At 42.9% G+C, this 13,187-nt stretch overlaps 1 protein-coding gene across 2 annotated transcripts in view; it reads right to left on the bottom strand.

Moving 5' to 3' along the window:
* The window catches only part of TULP4 (TUB like protein 4), a 199,032-nt gene extending 187,691 nt beyond the window's left edge, over positions 1–11,341 (bottom strand). The window contains exon 1 of one of the 2 annotated variants that reach the window (XM_033098416.1): positions 11,239–11,341. The gene's annotated coding sequence lies outside the window, so the exon portion shown is untranslated. The remainder of the gene's footprint in view (positions 1–11,238) is intronic. The other variant, XM_033098412.1, reaches the window with a different exon arrangement.
* Positions 11,342–13,187: the final 1,846 nt, after the last annotated feature.

Raw genomic sequence — 13,187 nt, 5'->3', positions numbered from 1 at the left:
CCTGCTAGGGTTTCCAGGTGGGAATTCCCGCCTGTTCTCGGGAATTGTTTTTGCTTTTCCGTTCCCGAATCCCGAGAAAAGCTGGTCGAGAAATCGGGAAAATCGGCTCCTTGAACCCAGGGGGTTGGTAGTATCCGCCATCACTTTGTGGAAACGATTCATCATGGAGAACAGAAAACAGTTTATATCTCGGGATTCAGGAACGGGAAAGCGAAAAAAATTCCCAAGAACAGGTGGGAATTCCTGCCTGGAAACCCTACTCCCTGCTAATGCCACTTTTACCAGGTCGTGTAGGCATGAAGCCACCAACATGGCTTGTTCTACCTAACTTCCTGCCTGGCCTCCCCACCTCTTACTTCTGTTCATCAGTCTCCACGAGAGAGCAAGCAAGCCACAGAGATTTCCAAACCTATCGAAAGACATGCATTACCTATGCCAACCACATTTTTTTCGTTAGATACAACACTTCATCTAGGCAACAAAGTTGGAAGACTGTTCAGGCCCAGCACCAAGATTCTGGAGGGTGACAGTAGTGATATTCTGGGTTATTCCGATGCGAGCGTCCTCACAGCGATGGTGCCCTTCTCTACGAGACTTCAAATCAACAACATAACCTGCTTTTCCACTCTGTCCAAACAAAAAAAGAATGAGGCAACAGTGTGAGAGCAAAGCCATTTCAGGGGATTACAATGAATGGAAATGGAAGCAGCAACTGTCAGTTTAGACAGTCTGAGGCATTTCTATGCCCAAGTTCCATGTGGTTCACACATGCAGGACAGTGCCACTGCCAAGACGGACGCTTCCTAGGGGCCAGTATGTCTCACAAGACAATGACCACGAATATTTTCCACAGGAATTACATGTATGTGTGTGAGGACTCGGTGACTATAAAACTGCCACGTCCTACACAAATGCAGTGTTTGGAGCACAGCTACTCCACAGAGCATGTTGCCATTCGTGGTCCAGCCTCTTTAAATCCACCCCATCTAATGCAGTGTGGTGCCCTGGAAAAAGGCCATTAGTGAAAAGCCTGGTGAAATCTGAATGAAGTCTGGAGGACAGTTAACGTGTTAGTGTTAACAAATGTCCTATAGTTACAAAGAATGTTAACATTGGAGGGAACTGGGTAAAGCACATATGGGAACTCTGTTCTATCTTTGCACTTTTTCTGGAAATCCAAAATTATTCTAAAATAAGTTTATTTAAAAAAGTTTAAAACACCTGTTTGCTTAAGAGACCGGGGGGTGGGAGGAGAGGAAGGGAAGGGAAAAAAAATACTCCATGGGAAGACTTTCTAAGCAAACCATCAAAATATAACAGAAGCAATGGAAAAAGACTGAGACTTTACTACATAGAAAATTTAAACTTTTATATATTGAAATATGTCATGAGTAGAGTGATAGTTAAAAGGCAACAAACTGGTGAAATATTTATAACATGCACACAGGAGTTAGTGTCCATAACACAGTAAACTTTTTATTAGAAAGTGGGGGGTCCGACATTCCTAGGTGCTCTATCTGCTACAACTGCTTTCACACTGTTAAATCTATGCCATGTCCAAACTTGAATTCAGAGTCTCCTGAAACCACATGTTTTCCCAGCCCGTCCGCTGCCTCCCAATCCCACTAGCTTAGGAGTTCTACTAGAGAAAGCAGAGCTTCACTGCAGCTTCCTGCAGAGGCAGCTAGCTCCTGTTTAATTTGTTTGACCACTCCTAGCCAAAGTCTCCTTCTAGAATCCAAAACTCTTTTCCTCTTCATGAGCCCAGAATGTCAAGCTAGCGACTTGGTGCCCACAATAATGAAAATAAGTCAAACCACAACCAGAAGCGGAAATCCTAAGAAAAGTCTAACGTGTGCAAAGACCTTACATGTCAAAACTAGACTCACATTTTTGCACCAGCCAATCAGGTGAACAGAAGGTAGCAGAAAAAGCATTCACCACAGGTGGGCAGTCACCTCCCATCTGCAGCCCCATTTACCCGGATTTCCAGAGAGGCTACCTATTCAAAGAAAAAGCACTTTTTTAAATACAGTAACCTCTAAATCAGCAGTTTTAACTAGAATCAACCTATCTCAGTAATTTTTGGTATTGTTATTTCTGTTTTTAAATTTAGAAGTGGACCAGATAATATACTTTTTTCAAGATATCCCCATATACATATAGTTTATATGAAGTCAGTTAGAATTGTATTAACTATTAGTCATATTATCATATTAAAAATTAAGAAGCAGAAAGTTGTAACTCTCATGCAACCTCAAAGACCCACACATAAAACAGTACAGAGCCAAGAAACAAAATATTTGTCACAGAGAATGTGGGCCCATGATTAAAATCACTGGACTAAAAATTCAGTAGCTGCAAGTTTGCACCGCAGTTGATTAACTATTTTCTTCCAGAAATCTTTCGCAGATTTTTACTGCCTTACTTATCTGGAGTTTTTTCCGACGCTACAGGATAGTTCACTTCTCAAAATAACATTATGAAGTAAAAGACAGCACTTAAGCCCAGATAGACACAAAATGAAGTTAAACCCAATGTTAACTTCTAGAAGCTCACTCATGCTCTAGTTTGTAAACGAGTCCAGACCCCCCAGCATGCCTCCTTCTTCAGACACTCACTTTGGGTCCCCTTTACTGCCCATTAGCAAAGGAGGTTCACCTCAAACCAATTTTGCTAGTCATTAACAATCAAGTAAAAGGTTTGAAAAAAACTGACTGAAATGGAAAGGTTGAAGTAATTATCTTAAACTGACCTCCAGAGATTATTGGCATCTTTCACATGACAGTGCTTACCTTATTTCCTACAAGAAGTCTTGGCCGTCTTACATACACCGGAGAAATAGATCAATTCCCCAAAGCCAAGCACACGCACATCTTTCCATGTCATGTGAAAGAGAAAGAACTTCTTCACCCTCTGAACACAGACAACGGACAGCCAAGGAGATTCCATTTCTATGACCATTAGTCAACCAGGGAGACCACAGTTATTTGCAAAACACAGAAAGCTACGAAAGGGAAGACACTGTGATAGCCCATGGCTCTCAGAATTAAAAATGATACTCACACCATTTCTGAACCATCGTCAACCTTGAGACTTCTCTACTTCTCTACAATAAATATATTCCTAAATTCCTAGAAAGCTGATTTCAAAGCACCTTACAGAACACTGTTAGACCTCTGTAAAGAAAAGCATTTTTAGCCTAGGAGGGACCTACAATGGTACTTAATATTTCTGTATCACATTTCTTGAACATAAATACACATAAGATACAAATCCAATTCATTATACTGTATCACGAAATTTTTCAAAACAACATGAATTTTAACTGATCAAAAACTTAAGTCTATGCCACATAGTAATGTAAGCATGCAGCTTGTCAACGGTCCAGAAAAGGTTTGGTAGTGATTAAAATTAAACATTGACATAATTAGATAAAATTGAATTATGGAGATTACTTGTGGACTTCAAATACTGGCATGTTGCTTTCCACTGATAACAGAGTCCTGGCTGTCGAAGCCATGAGAACGGTGAGAAGGAGGGAGACGCAAAATCAAACACAAACAGGAGGCCATAAATCCTCTGATGTGCTAGTCAACTATAATGGAGAGACTCTGGGCATGCCCCAGTCTACCTAGTGTATTCCCAAGTCCCTTGGAATCAAAGCTGGGTAAGGAGACAAAACAATACATGTGCCACTTTCATTCTCACTTCTGTCACAGTATTAAAAATTACTACTATTGGAATAAGATAAGCAAACTGTGAGCTTTAAATCTTTTATGAAGAGTCGTATTTTATTCCAAGCATTTCAAATATTACAGAATTTATTTCATTATTCCGATATCCGAAAACTCATTCAGAAAAGTGAAGTTCCTACACAGTTAACACAAAACAGGGCTTCTCATTTCATGAGAAAAGATGTCAAGAACAAAAATGAAGACGGTTCAAACTACTGGTAGGCGCTGGAAAATGTGACCTGAGTTTTAACCACATTCATCCACCTGGCTGTCCATCCCCATGACCCATCCTCCTTAAGCTTCTTTCGCCCACAGAAATTAAATCCAGGGAGGAATTTTTTTTTTTTTTAAACTTTTATTTATTTAAGTGTGTTTTTCCAGGACCCATCAGCTCCAAGTCAAGTAGTTGTTTCAATCTAGTTGTGGAGGGCACAGCTCACAATGGCCCATGTGGGGATCGAACTGGCAAACTTGTTAAGAGCACCACGTTCTAACCAACTGAGCTAACTGGCCACCCCCCAGATATGAATTTTTTGAAGGCATTCTTCTCTCATCTGACAAATGTTAACACATAGTTAAACTTTCTGATTATTTAGCAATTCTAAACAGTACCCCTGGCCACCTAAAAATGTCAGCTTTGGCTGACCAGGGTTTTCATACACAGCATAAGCTAACTTCTTATGAAGCATGTTTTGATATTCTGACCAATGGCGCTGAATCTGTCTGTCTGGTTTTGTGGCTACGAGACTTGTCTAAAGCTTATAAAACTGATGATGTTCGAAGCCAATCCTGCATAGTCTCAGCATATGTAACATCACTACTGATCAACTTTTTATGAATATTAAACTCATCCCAATACTAACAGCTCAGCCTGTCACTCATCAAGGACCTCTGCCACTACTATTTTATCACAGGAATCAACTAGCAACGCCTTGTGCTTCCCTGGAGAGGTAACACATACTCTTAATAGCCAAAGATGAAGGAAAGGTATGTGGAAAGGACAGTAACATGGTACAGAAAGGATTTTCTACCCAAGACTCTTGTCTTTCCTTGCCAGAGACTGAAAATTACACACACACACACACACACATACACACACACCCCAGGAGTAACTGCTTCGGATGTTTAAACTAATCTTCCCTTTGTGTTTCGCAAGAAACTGATAAAAGAAACATTTAGTAGGATGAGAAAATCCTGAACCCAGTGAAATCGGTCTATAACATTGAAGTGGAATTTGAAAACATTGAGCAATAGTTTTTGAAAGTAGATACAAAAGAGCCTTTAGAACCTAGTGTTCCAACCAGTAACTAGCTGGATCAACAGCTGAGACTTGAAAGCAAAGGTTGACACTTCTGTCATAAAAATTATTAAGAAGGCCAACTTCGTAGCCCTAACCACACATGAGTAGATCTGATACAACAAACGCTTTAATCCAATAGTTCCATACTGCCCGTTCCAAAATGGGAGAAGCTGTCCAAGTATTAAGACTATGAAAAGTAATAGCAAAAATAACTATAACAACACAATACCTTATATTATGCATTTCCAAATCCTTTCACATCCATTAAGGTCTAAATTGAGTCTTTAATTTTTAAAGAGAAATTTTTTTTAAAAAAAGTGAGAAATTAGTATCTTAAATTATAGTGTATGTTATCTTTCTCAAAGCTCTTTCGCACCCATTGTTACTCTAATTATGCTCCTGATGAAAAATAGTAACAGTAAGAGAGTCTTAAATAGTATAGAGAGTAAATAGTATAGAGAGTAAATAGTATAGACTCCAATGAGTCTATACTATTTGCACGCGAGCGCCTCTGCACACCTGCAGAATTTTTCTACACTCTCCAATCTTCTATACCATTACTACTGGAAGCTTTCCATAAACACTACTTTTCAATTCTATTCTTAAAACACTCTTTCTCTCAAGGCTGGGTGGGTATCCTTGACACAAGTACAAAGACTTCTATTCCTACTTACTGACATCAGAGAAACAGATTTGATTCTGAATTAACCACATTTAAAGGGGAAAACAACAAAATTTTTTAAATCCATGAATACTCCAAAATTTTAATTCTGACCCATCATTTTCCATGAAAGCAAGAAACCAAACAGAGTCGACCCACTTGTACAGGCCCTAACATGCCAAAAAGGAATGTTAAAGGGAAAAGAAAGCCAAAGTTTACCAGTTTGCCGTAATTTATGGAGATGCAGTAATGAATTCAACATTTCTGAGCAAAGAATTTAATCTTAACTGAAGATGTAGTGGGCACCTACCATGTTGTCTTGCCCTTTCTTTAGTTAAGAGTACCCCAAATCTCCCCATGACCCCTTCTCCACTCCACCTGGTCTCTGTGAGACTGTGAACAGAGAGCAATTCTAACCCTACACACACACACACACACACACACACACACACACAAACACACTCACTCACACACACACACACTCACACACACGCCAAAGGGTGGGCAAGTTACCCAAACGAGGCCAATCATATTCTCTCTGCAGGAAACAAGCATCCTATGACACCAAAATGAAACCAGTTGGTTCAGTCTCTGACACCGTAGCAACTGAAGCAGGCCGTCCATCCGCGGTTCCTGAAGCCTAGGCCCCCCCAGGCCTGGTCTTTGGCCCCCGAAGCCCAGTTGCTCAGCATTTTCTACGCCTGTGACATGTAAGCACTACACCTCCAGTACTGTAGCCTCCCTTTTTCAGTCAATGATGTATCATGGGCATCGCTCCAGAATGGTTAATATAGATCCATGTCATTATTTTCAATGGCTGCATGCCATGAAGGTACTATAATCTATTAACCAATTCCTTAGTTAAGGTTATTTACTATATAATTGTGTATAATAAAGTTAGGTACTATATGCACATATCTTTGCTAACTTTTCCTATTATTTCTTTAGGATAAATTCCTAAATGTGGACTGGCTGAGTTAGACTATGCAAAGTTTACATCCTGATACATAATAGCAGCTATTTAGAATGAATGCTTCAATTTATACCCCTACTGAGACTAAGAGTACACACTTCCCTCCATCTTCACCAGCCCTGGGAATTACTATCATCCTTATTTCCATTCCAAACTGGGAAGTACCCAAATATTAAGGCTACTGAGAGAAGGCATAGCAGAAGTGATCACAATAATTCTTTATATTAAGCTTTCTCACATTGTTTCATATCCAGGAAGGTCTAAAATGAGCCTAAGTTATATAACCAATATACTATTTGAAAGATGGTGTCTTCAGTGGCTTAGGTTGCCATAACAAAATACCCTAGACTGGAGTAGCTTAAACAACAGAGATTCATTTTACACAATGCTGGAGGCTAAGGAGTCCAAGATTAGGAGGCCAACAGGTAGGTTTCATTTTGGGCCTCTCCTCTCTCTTGGCATAAAGGCAGCTGCCATCGGGCTATGTGCTCACATGACCTCTTCTTTGTGTGCGGCGGGGGCTCTCTGATGTCTCTTCTTGTAAGGACTCTAATCCCATCACGAGGGCTCCACCCTCACGACCTCACCTAACTTTAATTACCTCCCAAACGCCCCTTCTCCAAACACCATCACACTTGGTGGAATAGCTTCAATATATGAATTTTGGGAAGACACATTCAATACGTAACAAACGGTATTTTATTTTTGCTTTTAATTTCATTTATTTAGTTACTAGTGAAATTGACAATTTTAATATGTTTATTGGTTCATTTACTTTTCCTTTTCTCTTTCCTTTTACAAATTGGTCTGTTTCTAAGTCTGGAACAAGAAGGGTACAGGATGAAACTGAAATTTCTCATCATACCAGAAAGCAAGGAAGCTCCATAGATTACTAGAGGCAGGCCGTAAGGACTTGGAGCCAACCTAAATAAGCCCATCTGCCCAATGATTGGGCAATTTGAGCATCAAAAGGACAATAACAGAAACGGACTGAAACACATCACATATACTAAAACAGGAGTTCAAAAAGATACAGTCACACAAAGAAGAAAAATACCCTCAACTATCACCACAGGAGGATGCTAGGAACTAACTTATGATTTGGGGAAGTAGTAAATACAGGGAAACAATTAGACCTTTTTCCTGCACTTCCTGTACAATCTATACCTCAGGGTGAACCCCATAAACTCTTCCACACAGCAAGATGTACCCCATTATAACATCAGCTGGGATATAAACACATCATCCGCATGAGCCACAAATTCTGAAAGATGGACCATATGTCACTATCCACATGGAAGGGAAATGATGGGGCCCAGCCAGGACATAACGTACATTTAGTTTTATCCCCCATGACTCCTATATTTTCAAAAGGTACTGTGCATAAACAACTAATTTGTTTTCCTGTTTTAATTAAAGAAAGGTATCTATAATTTCCAGTGAGAGCTCCTTATCATCATGAGGTTACCATGGTTAACATTTAATGTTCAAATTTAAAACATTTATAAACAAAGTACAGTATGTACATACAATGGAATATTATTCAGCCTTAAGGAAGGAAATTCTGACACGTGACAACATGGATAAACCTTGAAGACATCATACTAAATGAAATAAGCCAGGTACAAAAGGACAAATACTGTATGATTCCACTCCTATGATTCCTAAAATGGTCACATTAGGAGACAGAGAAGTAGAATAGTGGTTGCCAGGGGCCGGGGAAAGAGGGGGTGGGAAGTTACTGTTTAAAGGGTACAAAGTTTAGTTTAGGGAGGTGAAAAAGTTCTGGAGATGGATGGTGGTGATGATTGCACAACATGAATGTACTTCACACCACTTAACTGTACACTTGAAAATGGTTAAGATGGTAAATTTTATGTTATATATACCTTATCACCAAAAAAAATGTAGTTTTAGTATGTTAAAATTTAGTAACTAAGTTAACATTATTCCAGACAAATTAAAAGAAATTTCACATTTTAATTACACAGTCCCTGCAGTCTCAGCAGTGTCACTAAGGGCAAATGTACAATTTCAGTAAGGCTTTGGTAACACTGAAACTACTTCACAGAATCCTAAATAGAAACCAATGCAATAACTAAACCAAAACATTTCATAAAAGAAGTTTACCCAATTTCTAAAGCATTTGAAGAATCACATGCATAGTTGGGCCACTCAATCTTTACTCTTTCTCCATCCACAGAAGAGACCCAGAAAGAGATTGTAATTGGCATTGCACATGCAGTGAAACAGATAAGTGTCCTCGCTTACCCATGCACAAGGTAGGCACTCAACAAACATTCTTGAATTGGAATATGCAGTGAATCTGTAGTAAAACCAAGAAGAAAGCCTAGGAGTCACCCTCTGTCCTATATCTAGTGAGTAAGGGCTGAAATTCAGCTGGAAGGCAGGCTGCCACGTCTCTCACTGGTCTTTCATTACTTGAGATATCAGTCAGCATCAATGTTGGATGGTTTAATGTAAAACAGGTTTCAAGTACCACGTATCCTTTTATGGGTTAAAAAATTTTTTTTTCCACTCCGAGTTTTGGTGGGAAAAAAGTATGAATAACCAAACTGACATTCTTATATTATAGCTCTATATGAAAACTAGAAAGCTCAACTTGATACACACGTCTTTTTCTCAATGAAGTCATTGTTTTAAAATATACAGTAGCAAATACATTATATTACTATTTCTCAGGCACAGGAAGCAATCCTGGCTTTCCACTCTCCTCCCATGTCTGAAAGCTCCATTGTGTTAAAATTGGTCCCCTGTATGATCCCTCTAACTCAGTACTACATACTTTAACTCTAGAGGTCAACACCACCACGCCCATAACGTGAAAACACTGCAACTTTCACAAACCTTACTAAAATAGAACACTTCAAATTCTTAAAGGAAATTCACATCCTCAGCAACTATTTCATACCAATTAATTACTAGTCTTTAAATTGAGGAACTAAATATTAGATGTGGCTACTCACACTTTATTCACATATTCATTTCCATGACAGTAAACTACGAAGAAATAAAGGGGGGAATACCTGAGACCCCCCCCCCCCCACAGCCTGAATGTGAGTCTCATGGCACAAGGCTGACATCAGCTTGCAAACTGCCCCGCCAGCCGCCCCGGGGACTCAGCAGTGGCTCTCTGGGTTGCTGTGTGGCTATGTGCAAGGTGCCCTGTCACTTCACATCCATCACAACCTCAAGCCCAGCAATCTCGTGCTGCGGGGCCTGGTGGTGAGCACTCTCCAGGACTACACCATTTCCAGCGGCCTTGCCTGCAAGAAATAAACTCCAGCTACTAAGAAATGGAAATTTGAGACACCGAGAGGAGAGGCACGATGAAAGGAAACTTCCTCCCCACCCCCACGGATATTTACATTCTTCACAACCTTTGAAATAAATGGTTTTCCCTGTGCTTTTCTAAAAACCTGCCTACTGGGCATCCTTAAGATGCTGCTGAACTATTGCAAAGTACAAAGAGGAGGAGAGCCCCCAAACAGAGAAACCCAGGAAACAGCTCCCTGTAAGGGAAGTTGATTGTCCCCAAGGAGAGAAGTGTTAGAAGACTTTCAAATCACCATGGCAATTAGCAGGTAAGTCACATCCATTCCCAATAGGACTGTGTCACCCTTGTTTCCTCCCACAAAGCTAGATGGCCCTCACCTTTCCAACCTTGAAGTGGTGCGACAGATAAAAGTAGACACCTCTCCCTGCTAATTGCCCAAGCGGGTCAAACTTCAGAACCAGCATCATGCACTTTGTTTTGAAGCGCAGGGAAAAGAGGAAGGGTTGATATTCTGAGCGGAATCGCCGTGATTTGCCAGAGGAAACAGCACAGACCAGACAGCAGAAGCGCCAGCATTTCCATGCAGCTGCCACGACAGGTGACCGGGCCGCTTTGCAGACACCCCGCTAGCCCCGGGGTTTCACAGAGGTGGAACGGGCAGGAAGGGGAAGGAGGGAGGGAGACAGACTAGACTGGAGGAAGAGAAGGTGGGCAGGGGCAGCAGGGAAATCCACTCCATCTACACGCTGGGGAGGAAGAGGAGGAGCACAGCCCGGTCTCCCCGGGGAAACCGTTTTAAGGGATCTTCTGTCTCCACAATTAAGGGGAAAAAATGGCTCCAAGCCAAACGCCTCCTGATTTACACACACACGCACACCAAGCTCTTCTTTCGCCCCATTTTCTGATAATACGCTGAAACAAAAGGCGAAAACAGCTCAACAGCAGCCAGCGCCGCCCCGAGCCCGGGTGTCGGCCACCGTCTCCCCTCCGCGCCCTCGGGAGAGCCCCCCATGACGACCCGCCCACCGCCCCCCGCCGGAGCCCCGGCCTCCCGCCCAGCCCGGGGCGCTGCAGCCCTCCCGGCCGGGTGCCGCCCGCCGCGCCCCCACTGCGCCCGGCAGAGGGGCCTGGCTGGGGCTGGGGGCCCCTGCGCCCGCCTCGAGGGGACAGGCGTCCGGCCCGGCTCCGCAGGGCGCCCCGGCCGACGCTTGGGCCCGCTGCCTCCACACACGGGAGGGCGTTGGTGACAACGGCTCCCGCCCGCCTCACCTCCGGGCGGCCGTGCGGTGGCCCCGCGCTCCTCCGCGCCTCTCCGCCTCCAGCAGCCCCGCCGCCGCCGCCGCCGCCGCCGCCTCCCTCCGCGTCTCGGCCGAGTCTCCGCCTCCCTCAACCGCCGCCGCTGCCGCTGGGCCCGGCTCCGCGCCACGTGACCGCGCCACGTGACCCGGCGAGGCTGGCAGGCGCCTCCCCGGCCGGCCTCGAGCCCCGGGGACCCTCGCCCCGCCGTTGACGCCCGCCCACACGCCGGCGCCGGGCTGGGGTCGCGGCCCGGCCGCTGTCACCTCGCGCTCTGCTCCAGCCCGAGCCGCTGCCCAACCGGCCACCTGCTCCCACTAACGGAACCCCAACTCCGCAGACCCTCCAAGCCTGACACTCAACCCCCACACGCACCCGCCAACACACCCACCCACACACACACACACTCACGCGCGCGCACACTCAGCGCATACACACCAGCACTCACACACGCACATCCCGCAGTCCTCGTCCCTCAGGGCGCCTCCACAGCCAGGACAACAATGAAACAACTAGTAACTAGTCCGTTCTGAACCCCGCTGACTTGAGCAACCCTTCCCACCCGACTACGGAATGACTGGTGTGCACTCGGAACTTCGTTTGAGCCGGAAGTGGATATCACACTGTCTTGACTTGAAAGCCACTAGACAACAGATCTGCTTGTACTACGAACCGACGTATCTCCCCATGAAGACAGTCATTGAACTGTCTTTGATGGTGATGATCTCAGAGTCTCTTTTTCAGTTGCTCTCATGAAGAAAAGACCGGATCGCGTCATTGGAACTCACACAGGGAAAAAGAATTCACGGCCCCCCTCCCACCCCATTAAATTGATGACCTGCTAGGAATGGAAACTTTCTTCATTTTCCATCATGTACAAAGAAATAGCATTGCTGATTGTATGCCTATTCACATAGGTGTAGTTCTTTTTTAAAACAGGATCAGCATCCTGTCTTCCTTGATTTCAGGCATAAAACGCCCCATATATTAAAGTTAGTATAACAGCCACTCTTCGCAAAGGATCAGAACTTTTTCCTGTTTTACCTCGTTGCCAAATTTCTCAAATTAGCTTCAGATTTGAGAATTCCTGCTTCTGCGAATTTCTGATTATCAGAAAGAAGAGTTGGACTAAGAGTCCTTAAATTCTGATAGCCCATGCCTAAGATTTCACAAATGTTGGAAAGTACTACCTAGATTTTTTTATTTTAAAAAAGGTGATCTTTTAAGCAAGCGATATTTGCCATGACCATGTATGCACATAAGTATAATGTATTTAATAGAAGTATTGTCGGCACTATTTGATGATAACAATATTTTATAATACTTCTAAAATTAATTTTGAAAGCTTTAAGAAAGAAAACTACATTTAGGTCTTAGAGTGTCTTAAACATAAAAGATAATCTTCACACAATTCAATATAATGAGTATTATGCTTCAACTGATAGCTCAACAGTTCTATGCTAAACACTGCAGGGGAACCAAGGGAAGCACACAAGATGGCGCTGACCCTCAAGTGTCAATCTCTCTCTCTGTCTCTGTCTCTCTCTCTCCACACACACACACACACACACACACACACACACACACACACACTGAGATAGGCAACCAGGGCCCGGAGCAAATTTTGAAAAATCTGACCCTTACTGTCAGACTTTAAAGAGTCAGTAAAAGGAATAAAGATGAAAAGACGCACTTAAAGAACTTCCTTAACAAATTGGCTTAACAAATAACAATCTATATAACAGTATCAAAATGATTTAACAAATACCATGAAGACTGCACAACACAGGTGTTCTTTCCTCTGCAGCATGAAAAAATACTAACCTTGAAACCACTCTTCTAATGGCATAGTTTTCCTTAAGGCCTGCATGTGTAAACTATGTTTTATTCAAGCGCTGTTGGGTTTACCATACATCCAACTC

This window comes from Rhinolophus ferrumequinum, chromosome 3, assembly GCF_004115265.2.
Source record: "Rhinolophus ferrumequinum isolate MPI-CBG mRhiFer1 chromosome 3, mRhiFer1_v1.p, whole genome shotgun sequence".
NCBI classification, from domain to species: domain Eukaryota; kingdom Metazoa; phylum Chordata; class Mammalia; order Chiroptera; family Rhinolophidae; genus Rhinolophus; species Rhinolophus ferrumequinum.
This window is presented reverse-complemented; position numbering and strand designations above follow the sequence as displayed.